The sequence below is a fragment of the Dipodomys merriami genome, unplaced genomic scaffold (assembly GCF_024711535.1).
Source record: "Dipodomys merriami isolate MVZ:Mamm:240054 unplaced genomic scaffold, mDipMer1.0.p SCAF_421, whole genome shotgun sequence".
Classification (NCBI taxonomy): Eukaryota; Metazoa; Chordata; class Mammalia; order Rodentia; family Heteromyidae; genus Dipodomys; species Dipodomys merriami.
The window spans coordinates 357813-377658 of NW_027205838.1; the positions used below are offsets into that span (position 1 = coordinate 357813).

The following is a 19846-nucleotide window of genomic DNA, read 5'->3' on the forward strand; positions in this document are numbered from 1 at the left end:
GCAGAGATTAATGACCCTTCAGGTTGGGGGGCCAGGCAGGCAGGAGACAGGAGTGGAGGGGGGCGAGAACTGAGCCAAGGGGGTCTCTGCAAGCTTGTATCCAATCTTTCTTGTCATGTGACATGGCGGGGGGGGGGGAGGAGAGGACAGCACACCCTGAGAACAGGCAGAAAGCTGCAGACATGCCCTGAGTGGTGGCCCTTCCCCTCCACAGAGGGGGTGAAGGGAGAGGGCAGGGTGGCAGGAGGGGGGGGAGCCTCAGTGCTGAGTGTGGCCTCGAACCCCTGCCCAATCCACCTGCTTCAGGACCACGAGCCCATCCCATGTGTGAACTCTGGGGCCAGTGCTAGGAGACATTTTTGGAAGCCAGGCACCAGTGGCTCACACCTATAATCCTAGCTACTCAGGAGGCTGAGATCTGAGGGTCACAGTTCAAAGCCAGCCTGGGCAGGAAAATCTGTGAGACACTCTGATCTCCAACGAACCACCAGATACCTGGAAGTGGTGCTGTGGCTCAAGTGGTAGAGCGCTAGCTTTGAGCTGAAGAGCTGAGGGACAGGACCAGGCCCAGAGTTCAAGCCTCATGACCAACAACAACAACAAAAAAAGATTTCTGGAAGCTACAGGAGAGAAGTGTTCAGTGGCTCCTTCTTGTAATCCCAGACAGCAGGAAGAGGTTGGGAGGATTATGATTTTAAGCCAAGGCTGGCAAAAATGCAAGCAAGATCCCATGTCAACTAACAAGCTATGGTCATAGTTCCTGCCTATAACCCAGTTCCTGTATCTCCTCATAGATAGGAGGATCAAGGCCCAGGCCAGCCCAGGTGTGAGGACAAGACCCTACTTGAAAAAACAGCAAACACTTTCTGTGTGGCTCACGTAGTAAAGCACCCACCTACCAAGAACAAGTCCCCGAGTTCAAATCCAAATGTCACCCCCTAAAAAAGCAACAGCGTTTGGGACTGTTACTCCTTTATTGCTGGGTGCTAATGGCTCACGCCTATCATCCTAGCTACTCAGGAGGCTGAGATCTGAGGATCCCAATTCAAAACCAGCCCAGACAGAAAAGTCCCATGAGACTCTTATCTCCAATGAACCACCAGAAAACCAGAAGTGGTGCTGTGGAGTGCTAGCCTTGAGCTGAAGAGCTCAGGGGCAGCACCCAGGCCTAGAGTTGAGCCCCAGGACCGGCAAAATAAATAAATAAATAACAAATAAATACCAGTGGTCAGTGGTATGTTGTGTGTCCAAGAGGGGTACAAGCCAAGGGGTGCCAATAGCCCCAGGCGTTGGAGGGATGTGGCCCCTTGGACCTGCCTCTTCTGCTCTGGGTTCCAGTTTGCATGCCATTCCCTCCCAGCCTGAGTTTGGTTAAGCGGCTGCAAGACTCGAACACAGCCCTGATGAGAAGCCGACCCTGCATGCCCACCATCCTCAGACTAAGAGGGCCAATTTGTCCCTCACAATTTGTGCTTTGCTCTCCCTCCAGGGTCCCCAGGAAAGTAGCAGCAGGTGGAGCTGCCGATCTTGGTGGCTTCACTGGAGATAAGCATCCTGCCTGGGGTTGGATTTGAACTGTGATCCTCAGACTTCAGCCTCCTGAGTAGCTAAGATGACAGGCAGAAGCCAGCGCTGCCTGGACGGGGCAAATTCTTGAGGCTTCTCAGCCTCTGGGGCCAGGCTGGTGCCACGCCCATCCTCTGAGGCCCCCCCACCTCAGGGCCCAGGTCACCGCGACCCAGCCAGGCGCAGCCTTGGCAGAAACGATGGCACTGAGTAGCTATGAACTTGCAAACCACAGGCGTGTCCCGGCCACCTTGCCTGGCCTCTGTCTGGCCCTGTCCTGGCGGGGGTTCTGCAGCTGGGAACCCCACCCGAGGGGGGGTGGCAGGCACGATTCTCATCCCTCCTCTCATTTCCTGGCCTCTGGCCCACAAGTGACAGAAAAGGGAAGCTGCTGGCTCAGGACCAGGCTGGCGCTTTCCATGCAGAAGGCTCCCCGCCTTCCTAGCTCTGCCTGCCACCATCTCGTTTTTCTTTCTCCCCCCCCCATCAGTATTTTTTAAATAATTTTTTATTGAGATGAAGTGATTACATACATTTCACATATTTCACAGTATTGTGGAATAGTGATAACTTAGTTAAAGTCACAGACGCATGGTAACCTTCACAAGGCAAATCGTCATGATCACAGTCTATAAAGTTTGTGGATTCTATGAGCTTTGACCATACGGCTATTATGCAGCTATTTCTTCTACATCAAGTGATATGTCCGTTTCTTTCCTTTTGCTTAGGGTGAGCTGTTCCCTCGTTCCCTCTCATTCCCTCCTCCCATCACTGCCCTTGAGTTGCTTAGTTCATTTTCAGCCATGTCCAGTGCAGCTGACGGGCCCCTCTGTTGTATATTTTCCCATTTTCCTCTGATTCTGTGCCCTCCTCTTACTTTCCCTCAGATGGGGCGCACACACACACACACACACACACACACACACACACACACACACACACACACACACACACACACACACACACACACACACACACACACACACACACACACACACACACACACACACCATATTTCTGGTCAAGAACATGGAGTCATTTAGAAATGATATGACAAATTGAGTGGAGGTCCTTTGTTTCTTTTTTTATTTTTTGGTCGGTCAGGGGGCTTGAATTCTGGACCTGGGTGCTGCCCTTCGGCTTTTCAGCTCAAGGCTAGTGCTCTACTGCTTGAGCCACAGCACCACTTCCGGCTTTTTCTATGTATGAGGTACTGAGGAATTGAACCTGGATCTCATGCATGCAAGGCAAGCGCTCTACCACTGAGCCACCTTCCCAGCCGGTCCTTTGTTTCTTGAGTCCTGTTTACTTTGTCATATCTCCTTGTGTTTTGGATTTAACATATTAGCATATTTAACATATCAAGGAGAGCAGGTGCCATTTGTCTCTCTGCTCTTGGCTTACCTTGCTCAAAATGATTTGTTCTAGTTCCATCCATTTCCCTGCATACGCCATTATTTTATCCTTTCTAATTGGCTGCATAATATTCCAGTGTATATAGGAACCACAGTTTTTTGATCCATTCATCCATAGAGGGGCATCTGGGTTGTTTCCATATCTTGGCTATTGTGAACAGTGCTGCATGGATGGAGATGCATGTGTCCCTGTATCGTGGCTCCTGTTGTTCAGGGTATATGCCTAGGAGTGGTATGGCTGGGTCATAGGGGAGGTTTAAGTTTAGCTTTCTGAGGTACCTCCAGACTGCTTTCCAAAGTGGTGGTATTAGTTTACCTTCCCACCAGCAGTGCAATAGGGTTCCTCTTTTTCTGCATCCCCGTCAGCATTTCGTTGGCTGAATTTAGGATGTGGGCCATTCTGACAGGGGTAAGGTGGTATCTCAGGGTTGTTTTTATTTGCATTTCCTTTACAGCCACGGCTGATGAACATTTCCTCATGTGTTTCTTTGCCATTTTTATCTCTTCTTTTGAGAATTCTCTCTTTAGCTCCCTTGCCCATTGTTAGATTTAGGAGGGATTCTTTTTTTTTGAGTTCCCTGTAGATAATGGATATTAGGCCTTTGTCTGATATGTTGCTGGTAAATATCTTTTCCCAATTAGTTGTCTGTCTTTCTAGTTTGGCAGCTATGTCTTTAGCTGTGCAGAAACTTTTTATTTTAAGGTAGTCTCATTTGTCCAGTTTCTCTCCAATTTGTTGTGCCCCTGGGACTCTGTTCAGGAAGTTCCTTCCTGTGCCTATAAGTTCTAGTGTCTCTCCTACTCTGTCCTGCAGTAGTTTCAGAGTTTCAGGTTTGATGTTAAGGTCTTTCATCCATTTTTAGTTGATGTTAGCGCATGGTGACAGGCTGGGGTCCACTTTTAGTTTTCTGCATGTGGCTGCCTAGTTTTGCCAGCACCAATAGTTGAAGAGGTTATGATTCTTCCACTGTATGTCTTTGGCTCTTGTCAAATATCAGCTGACTATAGGTATGTGATTTTTTTGCGGGGGGGAGAGGGGGCCTTGAACTCTGGGCCTGTGTGCTGTCCCTCAGCTCTTCAGCTCAAGACGAGCCTCTACCGCTTGAGCCACAGCGCCACTTCCAGTTTTCTAGTGGTTTATTGAAGGTAAGAGTCTCATGGACTTTCCTGCCCGGGCTGGCTTTGAACCGCGATCCTCAGATCTCAGCCTCCTGAGTAGCTAGGATTACAGACGTGAACCACCGGCACCCAGGTAGATATGTGATTTTATTTCTGGATCTTCTAATCTGTTCCATTGGTCTTTGGGTCACCCCTTCCTAGCTCTGATCTGCCACCATCATTTTTCTTTTTTATGCTGGTGCTGGGGCTTGAATTCAGGGCCCAGGCATTGTCCCTGGGTTTATTTTGCTAGCACTCTACCACTTGAACCACAGCTCTACTTCCTGCTTTTTTTTTGGGGGGGGTGGCTCATTGGAGCTAAGAGTCTCACAGACTTGCCTGCCCAGGTTGGCTTTGAACTTTGATCCTCAGGTCTCAGCCTCCTGAGCAGATGGGATTATTAGGCGTTAGCCACCAGTGCCTGGCTTCCCCACTGTCTTTTTTTTTTTTTTGTCGGTCGTGGGGCTTGAACTCTGGGCCTGGGCACTGTCTCTCAGCTCTTCAGCTCAAGGCGAGCGCTCTACCACTTGAGCTACAGCGCCACTTCCGGTTTTCTGGTGGTTTATTGGAGATAGTCTCACGGTCTCTCCTGCCGGGGCTGGCTTTGAACCGCGATCCTCAGATCTCAGCCTCCTGAGTAACTAGGATTACAGGCGTGAGCCACCAGTGCCCGGCTTTCCCCACTGTCTTTTAACATGGGGTTGTGCCATTTGGGTACACGTGTGGCCATCATTCTTGGCCCTGGTTAGCTCCTGGCATGGATTTGAGGTGGGAAGGGGATCAGAGCCCTGGTCGCCCCTCAGAGAACAACCCAGCCTGAGTGCCTTGGCTCCAGGGCAGCCGTGGTGAGCAGAGATAAACAAATGCTGCTGTGACTCTCAGGTTCTCAGGATCATAGGAGGACAAAACCTCAGGCTACTGAGCAGAGCCCTGGGCGTGCACTTCCCATAAACCCCGAGGGACCGCAGCACAGCGCACGTGGCTGGAACACAGTTCAAGCTGATTTATTTACATCAGAATAAGCCTTCCGGGAGAGAACCAGCCACAAAGGAAAATACTGATTGCTTTAGAAAAATCACGTGCTGGAGAGCCTGGTGCGGTGGTGCACGCCTGCAATTCCAGCGCTCGGAAGTGGAGGCTGGAGGATCATGAGTTCCTGGCCAGCCTAGGCTACAGTGTAAGACCGTGTCTCAAAAAATTAATTAATTAATCTTAAATAATTAATGATGAAGCCAAAGTGCCTGTATTCATGCCTATAATCCTAGCTACCCAGGAGGCTGAGATCTGAGGATGGTGGTTCAAAACCAGCTGGACAGAAAAGTCTATGAGAGGGGCTGGGAAGGTGGCTCAGTGGTAGAGCGCTTGCCTTGCATGCATAAGGCCCTGGGTTCGATTCCTCAGCACCACATAAGCAAGAAGAAAAAAAGCTGGAAGTGGCACTGTGGCTCAAGTGGTAGAGCGCTAGCCTTGAGCTGAAGAGCTGAGGGACAGCGCCCAGGTCCAGAGTTCAGGCCCCACGACCAGACCCAAAAAAAAAAAAAGTCTATGAGACTCTTCTTGGGGGAGGGGGGCAGACCCAGGTCTTGGACTCAGGGCCTGGGCACTGTCCCTCAGCTTCTTTAGCTCAATACTGGAACTCTACCACTTGAGCCACAGCACCACTTAACAGCCTTTCTGTGTATGTGGTACTGAGGAATCGAATCGAGGGCTTCATGCATGCTAGGCAAGGACTCTACAAATTCTCTCAGCCCTTGTTTTTCTTGTCAATTGTGGGGTTTGAACTTTGGGCCTGGGCGTTGTCCCTCAGCTCTTCAGCTCAAGGCTAGCGCTCTACAACTTGAGCCACAGCGCCACTTCCAGTTTTCTGGTGGTTTATTGGAGATAAGAGTCTCACAGACAGTCCTGCCTAGGCTGGCTTTGAACTGCAATCCTCAGATCTCAGCCTCCTGAGTAGCTAGGATGACACACATGAGCCACTGACACCTGGCTGTGAGACTCTTATCTCCAATAAACTACTCAGAAAATGCCAGAAGTGGCGCTGTAGCTCGTGTGATAGAGTGCTAGCCTCGAGCAAGAAAAGCTCAGGGAAAACACCTAGCCCCAGTTCCAGCACACAAGTGAAAAAGGAGAGAGAGGTGAGGAGAGGAGGGGAGAGAAGAGGAGGGAAGGGAGATCTCAGCCACTGCCCTCCTACCCCAATCTGGGATGACTTTGTCACCTAGTGGCAGCCTGGCACCATCCACACATTGTTCTTTTTCTTTCTTTTTCATTTTTGTTTCTAGATCAGGACTCGAACTTGGTACCTGAGGCTTTGCTCATTAGCTGGCACTCTACCAACAGAGCCACGCCTCCAGCCCCAAGCCCACAGAGATGGGGAACCCGTGGGGGGAGAAGTCTGAGCAGGCTCCCTGCGAGGCGGGGGAGCCTTGGGGACCCAGGCAAGGTCCCTGCAGCCCCCTGCTGGGCTTGCAGCCACAAGAGGCTGAGATCCCGGGGTGTCTTGGAACAGCTGTTGTCCATTTCTGTCACGCATGCACAGGGCCCTTCGAGCTCCTTCCTGTCTCTGTTCCTGCTCGCTTGCACAAGCGCCAGGGAAGGAAAGAATCCACATTTATATCATTCTTCCTAGAGAACATGGAAAAGATGGGTTCCCGGCCACCCTGCTGGGAAGGGCTGGGGCCCTGAGGAGACACTGAACCCCATGCCTGTCCCCATCAGGGCATGATTGTGCCAGAGGAGGGGGCTCAGTACTGTGCCTGTACCCCACCTGGCCACAAGGAAGCCCTTTCCTTCTGACCCAGCACCTCCCTCCTGGGCCTTCCAAGTGTGGACATGAATTGCCTTGGTCTGGTTCTTAGCTGTATAATATTCCTGTTTCAGGCTTTGCAGGATGGGGTTGGGTCAAGGAAAAGGAAAGGGTTTCCTGAATGGAATTGCTCTTACAGATCTGGTAATAGGCCAGGGCGCTGGTGGCTCAAACCTGTAATCTTAGCTACTCAGGAAGCTGAGATCTGAGGGCGGAAGTTTGAAGCCAGCCGGGACATGAAAGTCCATGAGACTCTTATCTGCAATTAAATACCACAAAGCTGAAGCAGAGGTATGGCTCAAGTGGTAGAGCCCTACCCTTGAAAAAATGAGCTCTAGGACAGTACCCAAACCCTGAGTTCAAGCCTCAGGACTGACACACACACACACACACACACACACACACACACACACACACACACACACACACACACACACACACACACACACACACACACACACACACACACACACACACACACACACACACACACACACACACACACACACACACACACACACACACACACACACACACACAATCTCACTGGTAGAAACATCCAGAACAGGTAAATCCACAGAGACCAGAGACCAGAAGTAGACTTGTGGGTGGGCAGGTGTTGGAGAGGGAATGGAATGGAGTGATTGCTTTTGGGGACAGGACTGATGGAATGTTCTAGACTTAGTGGGTGTTAGTAGCACAGCTTTATTGCTGATTGGTACACTTGGAGAAATAGCAAAAATGAGCTGGGTGCTGGTGGCTCATGCCCGTCATCCTAGCTACTCAGGAGGCTGAGATCTGAGGATCATGGTTCAAAGCCAGCCTGGGCAGGAAAGTCTGTGAGACTCTTATCTCTAACGAACCACCAGAAAACCAGAAGTGGAGCTATGGCTCAAGTGGTAGTATACTTGTCTTGAGCAAAAGAGCTCAGGGACAGCGCCCAGGCCCTGAGTTCAAGCCCAATGACCAACAAAAATAAAAGGAATAACATAGGTGGTATGCAAATTAGATCTCCACAAACCTGTTTCCTCTTCTATCTCTTTTGAAGACCTTGACTCAGCAGCTGATTCAAGGATGGTCCTAAATCCAGGATGATTTCCTTCTTTCTTTCTTTCTTTTTCTTTCTTTCTTTCTTTCTTTCTTTCTTTCTTTCTTTCTTTCTTTCTTTCTTTCTTTCTTTCTTTTCTTTCTTCCTTCCTTCCTTCCTTCCTTCCTTCCTTCCTTCCTTCCTTCCTTCCTTTCTTTCTTTCTTTCTTTCTTTCTTTCTTTCTTTCTTTCTTTCTTTCTTTTTTGGTGCGTTGTGGGGCTTGCACTCTAGGCCTGGGCACTGTCCCTGAGCTCCTCAGCTCAAGGCGAGCGCTCTACCACTTTGAGCCACAGCGCCACTTCCAGTTTTCTGGTGGTTTATTGGAGATAAGAGTCTCAGGGACTTTCTTGCCCAGGCTGGCTTTGAACCACCATCCTCAGATCTCAGCCTCCTGAGTAGCTAGGATGACAGGCATGAGCCACCAGTGCCCAGCTTTTTTTTTTTTTTTTGGGGGGGGGGGTCCGGTCGTGGGGCCTGAACTCTGGGCCTGGGCGCTGTCCCTCAGCTCTTCAGCTCAAGGCTAGCACTCTACCACTTGAGCCACAGTGCCACTTCCGGCTTTTCTCTTATGTGGTGCTGAGGAATCGAACCCAGGGCCTCGAGCATGCAAGACAAGTGCTCTACCACTGAGCCACCTTCCCAGCCCCCCCAGCTTTTTTTTTTTTTTTTTTAAGAAGCTGCAGTGGGGCCCCAGTGGCTCATGCCTATCATCCTAGCTACTCAAGAGGCTGAGATCTGAGGATCATAGTTCGAAGCCAGCCTGGGCAGGAAAGTCCCTGAGACTCTTTTCTCCGTTGAACCACCAAAATGCTGGAAGTAGAGCTGTGGGTCAAGTGGCAAAGTGAGGGCCTTGAGTGACAAAGCTTAGGGACAATGCTCAAGTCCTCAGTTCAAAGCCCAGGGCTGGCACACAACAAAAGAATTCTGGGATGACTGGCAAGGGTGGCAGCTGTGGGCGCAGGCATGTGACTCAGCCTGGAGATTCGGCCAGCCCCCCTGCAGTTTCCTGCAAAACCAAGGGGGTATCAGGGGTACCAGCCAGCCCTGCTGGGAGGAGTCCTTTCTGAGAAAAAGGGGTGTAGGGGATTACCCGTTGAGGCCCACAGTCCTTCCTCTTTCTTGCTTTCTGGGGGCCCCCCCACCCCGCTCTCGGGCACCATGAGAGCAAGGGGGAAAGGAAGGAAAGGGCCGATTTGGGGACTCCCCCTGTAACAGGCACAATCAGCCGGGTCACCCTCTGGGGCTTCCTGGGTCCTGCGGGGGCCCTGAGCGGTGTCTTTTGGCTTCCCCCAGGCCAGGAGCACCCCCCCCCAAGTCCTGACACACACTCATGTCCCCAGACCTGGCCCAGGGTCCCTAAGATTCAGGATCACGTGGCCTAGAGACCCAAAGAACTGCCAGCTCTCGGCCTCCATTCATGCATGCACGCACACGCACACACAGGCACGCGCACACACATCAGCCTCAGGTACAGGATGTGTGGTGGGTAACAGTGATCACAGAGCCTGTGCTGGGGTTCTGGAATCTTCCTCTGCATGGAGCATGGTGGGCGAGGTGACTACCCGTATCTCAGGAGGTGCCAACCTGCCTGGCTGGACAGAAACTGAGTATTTTATTTATTTAATGCACTCATTCATTCATTCATTCACTCATTCATTCATTTAGTGCTGGGGCTTCAACTCAGGGCCTGGGCACTGTCCCTGTTTTCCCCAAAGGCTGGCACTCTTATCACTTGAGCCACAGCTCCACTTCTGGCTTTTCAGTGGCTCATTGGAGTTAAGGGTCTCATGGACTTTTCTGCTTGTGCTGGCTTGGAGTTGCCATCTCCTATGTCAGCCTCCTGAGTTGCTGGGATTACAGGTATGAGCCACCTGCACCCAGCTCCCCTCCATCTTTTAACATGGGGTTGGCACCACCTGGGGACGTGTGGCTGTGATTCTTTGCTGTGGGGAGCTCCTGGCATGGGTGGGGCTGAGCCCCCTGCAAGGCCTGGGACACCCTCAGAAACAACCCAGTCCTTGTGCAGGGAGCGCAGGGGCCTCTGAATTAACAGAAAGTTGCCCCATCCACTCTCCCCCCACACCCCGTTTCTGTGGCTGAGCCCCTGAGATCTGCAGCTTTCCAACTTCCCTACCCCAGATCTCCCAACACCCAGCCCTGAGCCCAGGGTGGCTGGAAAGGCCCGTGGCCGGGCAGGGGGCCCTGCAGCCAGGCTTTCCAGTCAGGCTGGAAAACCCCTGTTATTCTGGGGGAAACACCAACTGTTTGCCAAGGAAGAGGGGTTTGGGGGCTGGGGGCTGGCAGGGACCACAGGGGCCACCAGGGCTGCGGAGAAACAGCCTGAGCCTCGCGAGCCGCCCCAGCGAGCAGGTCAGGAAGCCCGGCGCAGGGTGGGCCTCCGGTGACCTCACCGGGCCATCCACGGCTCCAGGCATAGGGATCCCCAAGAACAGGAGGTCGGCTGGGCTGCCAGCCCTGCAGCTTCCCAGCATGCACCAGGCCTCTGCCAGCCTCCTTCCATTTGGTGCAGAATCAAGGAGTTGGGGGGGGTCTCCTGCCCCCTGGAGCACCCCACCCCATCCAGCAGCACCCCAGACCCTCCCCAGTCCGCTCACGGCTCTCATTTCCTTCCTGCTGACCTATGCCCCAGGCTGGTGGCTACTATGTGATTTGGGGGGTGGGGTCTGCTGCCTAAGCCTGTCAGCCCTCCCTTCCCAGGTTAATTGGTCTGCCCTCCAGCGCTCCCGGTTCCCTCCTCGTGGCTGACATCAAATAGAAAGGCAGAGGGCGGAAAAACACCCAGCTATTCCACATGGAGGGAGACTCAGAGCTGGAGAATTTTGTTTTTCTGCTCCGGGTGGGGGGGACATCTGATGTTGGAGACTTTGACCACGAGTTGGGGAAACCTCGTGTTCTGTAATGGAAGAATACAAATTCAAGAAGAAAAAAACGTGACCCCTTTCCACCCCACTTCCCCCACAGAGAGAACTTATTGTCTTTTGGGAATGGATGGGTGGTGAAGAATTAAATTGATTACAGGTGGGCCTGTAATCCCAGCTGTTCTGGAGGTAGCAGATTGGGAAGGGCCTCATTCAAGGTTACCCTGGGGCAACAAGTTAGTGACTCCTATCTCAACAATAAAGCGGGCATAGTGGCTTACATCTTTAATCTCAGCTGTGTTGGCAGCTCAGGTAGGAACATTACAGTCCAAAACTAGCCCTTAAAAACAAAAACATAAGATCTCACATGAGGGCCTGAAAAGGTGGCTCAGTGGTAGAGTGCTTGCTTTGCATGCATGAGGCCCTGGGTTCGATTCCTCAGCACCATGTAAGCAGAAAAAGCCAGAAGTGGTGCTGTGGCTCAAGTGGCAGAGTGCTAGCCTTGAGCTGAAGAGCTGAGGGACAGTGCCCAGGCCCAGAGTTCAAAGTCCACAACTGACAAAAAAAAAAAAGAAATCTCCTATGAAACAAAAACCAGGAAGAGCTGGACGTGTGGTTCAACTGGTAGAGCACCTGCAGGCATGAGGCCCTGAGCTCAAAAAGAAAGAAAAAAGGGCTGTGGTAGAGTGCTTGCCTTGCACACATGACGCTCTGGGTTTGATTCCTCAGTACCACATACACAGAAAAAGCCAGAAGTGATGCTGTGGCTCAAGTGGTAGAGTGCTAGCCTTAAGCAAAAGCAGCTCAGGGGCAGCACCAGGCCCTGAGCCTGGCAAAAGGAAGAAACGAAGAAGAAGAAGCCAGGCGCCATCATACCTGTAATGCTAGCTACTCAGGAGGCTGGGTCTAAGGATCATGGTTCAAAGCCAGCTCAGGCAGAAAAGTCCATAAGACACTTATCTCCAGTGAACCACCAGAAAACCAGAAGTGGTGCTGTGGCTCAAGTGGTAGAGCGCTAGCCTGGAGCAAAAGAGCTCAGGGACAGCGCCCAGGTCCTGAGTTCAAGCCCCAGGACCAACCAAAAAAGAAATAAAGTTGATTCTTCCTCAGAGAGTCTGGAGAACGTGGTCCTTTTATATTTTCCACATGTTGGACAACATTTGGAGTCTATGTAACCATGTCTTTCTCTTTCTTTTTTTAAACAGGAAAACAAAAAGCAAACAAAAAACACCTCTCTTCCAGAAGAAATAGGTAAAGGTAGGCTGTGTTTCATCTTTTTGGGTTGTACTCTGGGCTGTTAGGCCAAAGAAATCGAGATGTGTATGTGTGTGTGTGTGTGTGCGTGTGTGTGTGTGCGTGTGTGTGTGTGTGTGTGTGTGTGTGTGTGTGTGTGTAATTTTTGGCTTTTGCCTTGAGGGGTTTAGAACCTAGGTCTCAGATTCGTAGGCAATTGCTCGCTCCTTCCTTCTCTTGGGTTGGGCTCCTTGTCTTTTCTTTTTTGTTATGGGACTTGAACTCAGAGCCTTGGTGCTGTCCCTGAGCTTTGTACTCAAGGCTGGCCTTCTACTGCTTGAGCCAAAGCTCCAATTCTGGCTTTGTGTGGGTTCATTGGAGCTAAGAGTCTCATGGACTTTCTTGCCTGCCGGGCTGGCTTTGAACAGCAATCCTCTGATCTCAGCCTCCTGAGATGCCGGGATGACAGGCATGAGCTGTTGGCGCCCCATGGTTGCTTGTTTTTCCCCTGGTTCCCACAGGGATCCCGTGGGGTGAGGATCGGCGATCTCCCCTCTTTCTTCTGTGTTTTGGGTTTCCTGATAGCACAGCTTGCTGTGCATTTTCATTTTCTGGGCTGACTTCTTTCTGGAAACATGGCTGGCTGAGACGGGGGCTGGGGAGCAGCTGTGGGGCTCATGGGATGAGTGGAGGCAGGACTGGTTTGGGGGTGAGGAGTTCATACCAGATCTCCACTTCCTCACCTCTGCAAACACCACCTGCCATAGTGCCTGCTCATTATTTAGCTCAGGAACGGAGAGGGAGTTTTGGGCAGTGGGGTTCGGCTTCCTCCACCTTTTACTTCCTGGGTCTCCTCTGGCCCCCAAGAGTGCTAAATATCAAGTAGGACCAGGGTAGAGGGAGCCAGGCTAAAAAGGTCACTCATTACAGTATATCATTTGGTGATGCTAGGGTTTCAACTCAGGACCAGATGCTTGCTAAACAGGTACTCTACCCCTTGAGCCACACCTCCAGTGCTTTTAACTTTACATATTTTTCAAATAAGGTCTCATTTTTTCCCCTTTGGATCTTGATCTTCCTGTTGACACCTCCCACATGGCTGGACTTCAAGGCATGTATCATTCAAGACATACTTGGCTTTTTTGTTGAGATAGGGTCTCATTCACTTTTGTTGTGGACTGGCCTGAAACTGGGATCCGCTGGCTGCTGGTGGTTCACTCCTGTCATCCTAGCTACTCAGGAGGCTGAGATCTGAGGATCATTGTTCAAAGCCAGCCTGGGCAAAGAAGTCTGTGAGACTCTTACCTCCAGTTAGCCACTTAAAAAAGCTGGGAGTAGGGCTGTAGCTGAAGTGGTAGAGCACTAGCCCAGAGTCCACCTAGGTTTTTTGGTGTTTTGTTTGTTGGGTTTTTGTTTTTGTTTTTGCTAGTTCTGGGACTTGAACTCAGGGCCTAGACACTGCCCCTGCGCTTCTTTTGCTCAAGGCTATCACTACCACTTGAACTACAGTGCCACTTCCAGCTTTTTCTCTGTATGTGGTACTGAGGAATCAAACCCAGGGCTTCATGCATGCTAGGCAAGCACTCTACCACCAAGCCACATTCCAGCCTGGGTTTTTGTTGTTGTTTTGCAGTAAGGTTTCATTAACATTCACACAATACATATTACACGATACCTATTACATATGCTTTATCAATGAGCAGCTTTTTGCATACTCTTAAATTCTGCCTCCAAGCTAGGCCCCAGTGGCTCGCACCTGTCATCCCAGCTACTCAGGAGGCTGAGATCTGAGGATCACAATTCAAAGCTGGCCTGAGCAGGAAAGTCCATGAGACTGATCTCCAATTAATCACCAAAAAGCTAGGAAATGAAGCTATAGTTCAAGTGGTTGGGTGCCAGGCCAGCAAGTACAAGGTCCAGAGTTCAAAGGTCCCTGGACTTCCTCAAGTCATTTAATTTACGAAGCCAAGGAAGGCTGCTAGAAGTGGGGATACAGGTGATGTGCCCTGCCAGCCGCCCCCACCCCTGCCCCAGAAACCCTGGCCTTCCTTCAACTGTCCCATAAAGACTTCATGCGAACCAGCCTTCGCCCAGGCAGCCTTGGCTGTGTTTGGGCCTTTGAAAGAAAAGGCGTAATGGAAAATGGATGGGATGTGTCTGAGCAAAACCACACACTCAGTCTCCTTGTTAGAAATTCCCAGCCTCCGCTGGGACAGAAGCTGCTAGGGACCCAGAGAAAGGTCCCCCGGGGTGGGGGTGGGGCGTGAGCAAGCCCTGCACCTGCTCTTCCTCCCTGCAGCAGGCTGCTGACTGGAGGTTCCACAGGAAGACTCCCCAAATTTTGTACAGCACATTGCAGTGCTAATGGCGAATGTGTTCTCCCCAGCCCAGCCTTCGGATGAGACTGCAGGCTTCCCCTCCTCCCCTTCTTCCTCCTCCTCTCTTCTTCCTCCTCCTCCTGGCTTCTTTCTGGTGAGATGGTAGATGAGCCCAGGACAGGACAAGGGGGCTGATGTCAAACCAAGATCTGGTCCAGGTGTTGAGACATTTTCCCCGGCAGTGCTGGTGTCTGTATTTGGTACCCCCCCCCCCCCGCCCCTGCAGAGCCGTGACTGGACACTGGGGCCTCATGGCCTGGGACGGGGGCGGGGGGAGCTGGGTGTGGGGGGGGTGAGGCCTGTGGACATCCCACAGCAGCTCCAGGCCTCTCCTGTCACCCCACTGCGGCCAAAGCACAGTGGGGGTTCACAAGGAGGCTCGCCCTGGGCTGGATCGCTCCACAGCCCAGCACCCCCAACTCTGCACATTCTCTGCGGGCCTCCTGGGGCCGAGCTGCCTCCCCAGCCTCCACCACCTCCTCCAGGCCAGGAGTCCCCCAGCTGCGGCAGCCAGCTGAGGCTCAGGGTCCCCCCGGAGGGCACTGCCCCCCTCTAGAGGAGGCTTGTGTGCTCCACACCTGCGACACTGCGCAGCCCCTCTCCCTGGAACTCAGCACGGAACTCACGGGGCTCCACTTTTCTTTTGTTGTTTGTTTGTTTTTACTGGGGCCTGAACTCAGGGCCCAGTCACCATCCCTGAGCGAATTTTTCACTCAACACTGCTAGTGTTCTATTACTTGAGTCACAGCTCCACTTCTAGCTTTTCTTTTTTTTCCTTTCTTTTCTTTTCTTTTTTCTTTTTCTTTCTTTTTTGTTGGTTGTGGGGCTTGAACTCTAGGCCTGAGCACTGTCCCTGAGCTCTTCAGCTCAAGGATAGTACTCTACCGCTTGAGCCAAAGCACACTTCCTGTTTTCTGGTGGTTAATTGGAGATAAGAGTCTCACTGATTTTCCTGCCTGGGCTGCCTTTGAACCGAGATCCTCAGATTTTAGCATCCTGAGTAGCTGGGATTACAGGCGTGAGCCACCAGCGCCTGACTAGCTTTTCTTTTAGTAGTTTATTGGAGATAAGAGTCGCATGGAGGAAGTGGCGCTGTGGCTCAAGTGGTAGAGCGCTCACCTTGAGCTGAAGAGTGCAGGAACAGCGCCCAGGGCCAGAGTTCAAGCCCATGACCAAAAAAAAAAAAAAGAAGAGTCACATAGACTTTCCTGCCTGGGCTGGCTTTGAACCGCGATCCTCAGATCTCAGCCTCCCTAGGATTACAGGTGTGAGTCACCTGCGCCCAGCTCTGCTTTTCTTTCATTCTTTCCTTCCTCTTTTCTTTCCTTCCTCTTTTCTTCTTTCTTTCTTTCTTTCTTTCTTTCTTTCTTTCTTTCTTTCTTTCTTTCTTTCTTTCTTTCTTTCTTTCTTCCTTTCTCTCTTTCTTTCTCTTCTTTCTTTTCTGTCAGTCATGGGGCTTGAATTCAGGGTCTTGGTGTTGTCCCAGAGATTTTTTTGCTCAAGGCCAGCACTCTCCCTCTTTGAGCCACAGTATCTCTTCCAGTTTTGTGATTGTTAATTGGTGATGAGTCACATGAACTTTCCTGCCTGGGCTGGCTTTGAACCATGATCCTCAGATCTCAGCCTTCTGAGTAGCTAGGCTTACAGGCATGAGCCACCTGCCCCAGGCAAATATGTGTGGTTTTCAGTAGCTGAAACATTTCCCAGCCCACAAGGGACCTGCCAGGAGCTGTGGAAAAGCCCTGTGGGGAGTGAGTTTTAGCATAGTTCACTGGGGCATGGCTGTTGATGAGATTAACTGAGGGCATGACCCCTGCGTGGGACTTTGCAGGACGCATAGGAGTTTGTCTGGGTCAGAGGTGGGGAGACCCAGTGCAGCCCTGTCAGCTCTCCCCGCAACCTGGCCGCTTGCCTTGCGTTACTGAGCTTCCTCATGAGCCTGGCGCCACCCCCTCGCCCCGGCACAGGGCCAGGGTGACAACATTTCCTTCGTGCCGGGAAGCCGAGGACAGGAGTGACACGAGGCACGGGGGCTTCATCCTGGCCTGCCTGGCCTCTGTTCCCGAGCTTACAAACCCTCACATGACCACCCCCCACACACACACACGGCTGCCACCCACACAGGCCAGGAGACAGAAAGCAGCTTTCTCTCCGGCTGCGGTCACCTTGGTGACCAGCCCCACGCCACGCCGCCGTCACCCTGTGTCATCCAGGCGGCCTGGCTGGGGAACAAGCTGGAGCATTCTTGGGGCCGGGTGCACAGAGCCCGAGGCCACAGCAAGACCTGGCCCTCACTGCTCTTTGTCCCTCTTGTCCCCTTTCTTTCTAATTATAGCCTCCTGGGACCGATTTAGCCCCAGGGACAAAGGCATTGGGGTGATGGGGAGTCACAGGATCTTGTTTTTTAGCCACGATCCCTCACGAACATCACCCCAAAGCCCCCGCGACGGGGGCTGACGTGGTCCGCAGACTCACCAGCACCACCACCCCGGCCCTCACGTGGCTGCTCCCCACGCCCCACCCTGTGACTGCAGCCACGGGGAGCCTCCGTCTCTGAGGGGGGGGACTGTGCTGGAGGAGCCCCCAGAGGGTTTGGGGAAGCAGGGATGTGTCTCTGTCCACAGGAGTCCAGCCAGTGCCCTGCTGTGTGGGCCACCTCGCATTATTCTGTGGGTGCTGGCTGGGGACAGAGGGCCTGGTAGGGGGAGTCCTCCTCCCAGTGGGGGGGGTGCGGCATCCAGCCCCTCCTGAGCTCAGCGTCCAGGCCGGTACCTTCTCCTAAAGCCACAATCTCCCCTCAGCTCTGTAGGTATTTAGGGTCCCCTTGTTCCTTGTGAGGTATCCTGGGCCACCTCCGGGGGCTCAGCAGCATCCCTGGCCTCTGCCCACGGGGGGACCCAGGACCTCCCCTCCCCCCGCTGTGACAGCTATGTGTGTCCCTCAGTGCCCCCTGTGTAACCTAGAGACACCCCCCACGCCCCCCAGCCCTGGGAGCCTCTGTGAGATGGGTGATGGGGGGGGGGCGCCAAGGGTGACTGCGATGGCTGAGCCCCACCCTGCTGTGCCTCTGGGGAACATAGCCTGTCTGAGACCTGTCCTCCCTCCTCCCTCCTCCCTCCTTCCTCTCTCCCTCCTCCCTCCTCCCTCCCTTCCTCACTCCGGTTTTGTTTGGTTTTGGACCTTCCTCTGTCAACACTGCCGGCTCTTTTGTATCTGAACACAGTGACTAGTGAACATAGTGTGCTTGGCCAGCTGATGGCTCCATGTCAGAGAGAGAGCGCGCGCGCTAGCGAGCTCACCCTGCAGAATCTACCCAGAGGTTGTTGTTTGGGTTTTGGGGTATTTAGGTTTTGGTTTTTTCCGCTTAGGTTTTTTTGGGGGGGGGGTCTTTCATGGGTTTGAGCTCAGAGCTAGAGCTCTATCACTTTGAGCCACAGTGCCACTTTCATTTTCTGGTGGTGATTGGTTTATTGGAGATAAGAGCCTCATGGACTTTCTTGCCTGGGCTGGCTGTGAATCACGATCCTCAGATCCCAGTCTCCTGAGTAGCTAAGATGACAGGCGTGAGCCACCAGTTCCCGGCTTTTCCCAAGCTTTTTAACAGCAGTCAGAGCAAAGAGATTGGGAGAAAAAAAGACCATGAGAACGCACTGGGCAGTGGCAGGGGGACCCGCTGTGGCCAGTTGGACCCTTCCCACAATGCCCCTGCCTGCACCCAGCTGGCACGGCTTGTGGAAGGGCTAGCCAGGAGCAGGGCAGTCACTGCCTGGCACAGGTGTCAAGAGTCTCTGGGCCTAAACTTTGATGCCGTAAACCCCCCCTTCCCCTCCCCCACGCCAGCAGCCATGTTATTCTCCATTCCGGTCTTGTGTATCTGCTAGCAGTGCTGCATAACAAACAACCTCAAATGAGCCCTTTAAAACAATGCCTGGACTTCAGTTATCTCACAGTTCTGGAGGTCTGGAGTCAGGGCCAGGCAAGCTGGGGATCCTCCCCTTTGGGGGTGGGGTGGGGCTGTCTTACTTGGCTGTAGTGGAAATATGGACCAGGCAGCTGAGTTACTCAGAGCAAGAAATCATCTTTAAAGCTATCCAGATGGGTGTAGGACTGGGCATCAAGCTGAACAAGTGTGTAGCCCTGTGTGCAAATCCCAGCACTCCCCCCCCCCAATAAAAAGCGGGGGAGTGCTGGTCCTTTTGGACGATCACCTGATTAGGTAAGGCCCAGCAGCAGTACCCCTCCCCCTTTCTTAAGCCACCACCACTTTGTGAGGGGTCCAGGCCAGCACTCAAAGGGAAAGGTCATCCGAGGTCATGGGGGGTGGGCACCAGCCCCCCATTGTGTCGACCTTGTTGAAGGGGTGGTGCAGGTCAAGTAAGACATAATAGAATGGCGGGGAGATCCCGGTGGGGTGGCTGGCTGCAGACACCGGGGCACCATGGACCTGCAGGGCCCAGAACACCCACAGAGAAGAATCCAGTTCTGAGTGACCTCCACGCTGAGGCCGACAGGGAACCCCTGCTCTGACCCCACCCCCTCCAGTGTCAACAAGCCACCTGCCGTAGCCGGCACCGCCATTGGCCAGCAGATTTGAGGGAGCCAACCCTTCAGCTGGCTCCTGAGTCACGGGCTCCTGTGCACGGGCTTTGCTGGCAGCACCAGCCCTGGTGTGCACCTAGGCTCCCCTGGGGGTACACCTCAGGCCAGGCCCTCGGGGCTGGGACCTCAGGATGACCCCTTCCTCCTGAACCTGCCAGGGGATCCCCCCTCCCCCGCCACTGCTGTCCCTGTCCCCCCCCGCCCCTGCATTCCTCACATTCCTGGCCCTCTACGCAGCTCCTTTGCCAATTCTCAGAAAGCTCCGGTTCTTTCCTGGTTGGCCGCCGGCCGGCCGCTGGGCGTGGCCTCCCCAACCACGCCAGCTATGCCTGGAATTCAGGGGAACCACGGGCCTGCGCCTCTGTCACCTCCTTTGGAAATCACCACAGCACCTCTGGGGGTCGCAGTGGCAGCACAGATCACAGCCAGGGCTGGGGGTCTCAGCGGGAGGGGGGACCCCTCCGTTCCCTGCCCAGCCCCAGGAAGGTGGGAGAATCTGTGGAAGCCCCTCCCCCCCAGGACTGCTGCCCACTGGTGGCTTTGTGCCCCTCTGCTCTGCACTGCCCCGCTGCTCTCCTGGCTCCCGGCAGATATCCCCCAAATGCCTCATCAAGAAGAAGAGCCTGGCACCATGGCTCACATCTGTAATCCCAGCTACTCAGGAGGCTGAGATCTGAAGACTGTGGTTCAAAGCCAGCCAGGGCAGGAAAGTCCATGACACTCAT

At 53.0% G+C, this 19846-nt stretch overlaps 1 protein-coding gene across 1 annotated transcript in view; it reads left to right on the forward strand.

Annotated features, from left to right (window-relative positions):
* LOC138807589 (guanine nucleotide-binding protein G(I)/G(S)/G(O) subunit gamma-7) overlaps positions 1 to 19846 on the forward strand; it is a 101435-nt gene that overhangs the window by 63279 nt on the left and 18310 nt on the right. The window contains exon 3 of the mRNA XM_069993366.1: positions 12117 to 12168. The gene's annotated coding sequence lies outside the window, so the exon portion shown is untranslated. The remainder of the gene's footprint in view (positions 1 to 12116; positions 12169 to 19846) is intronic.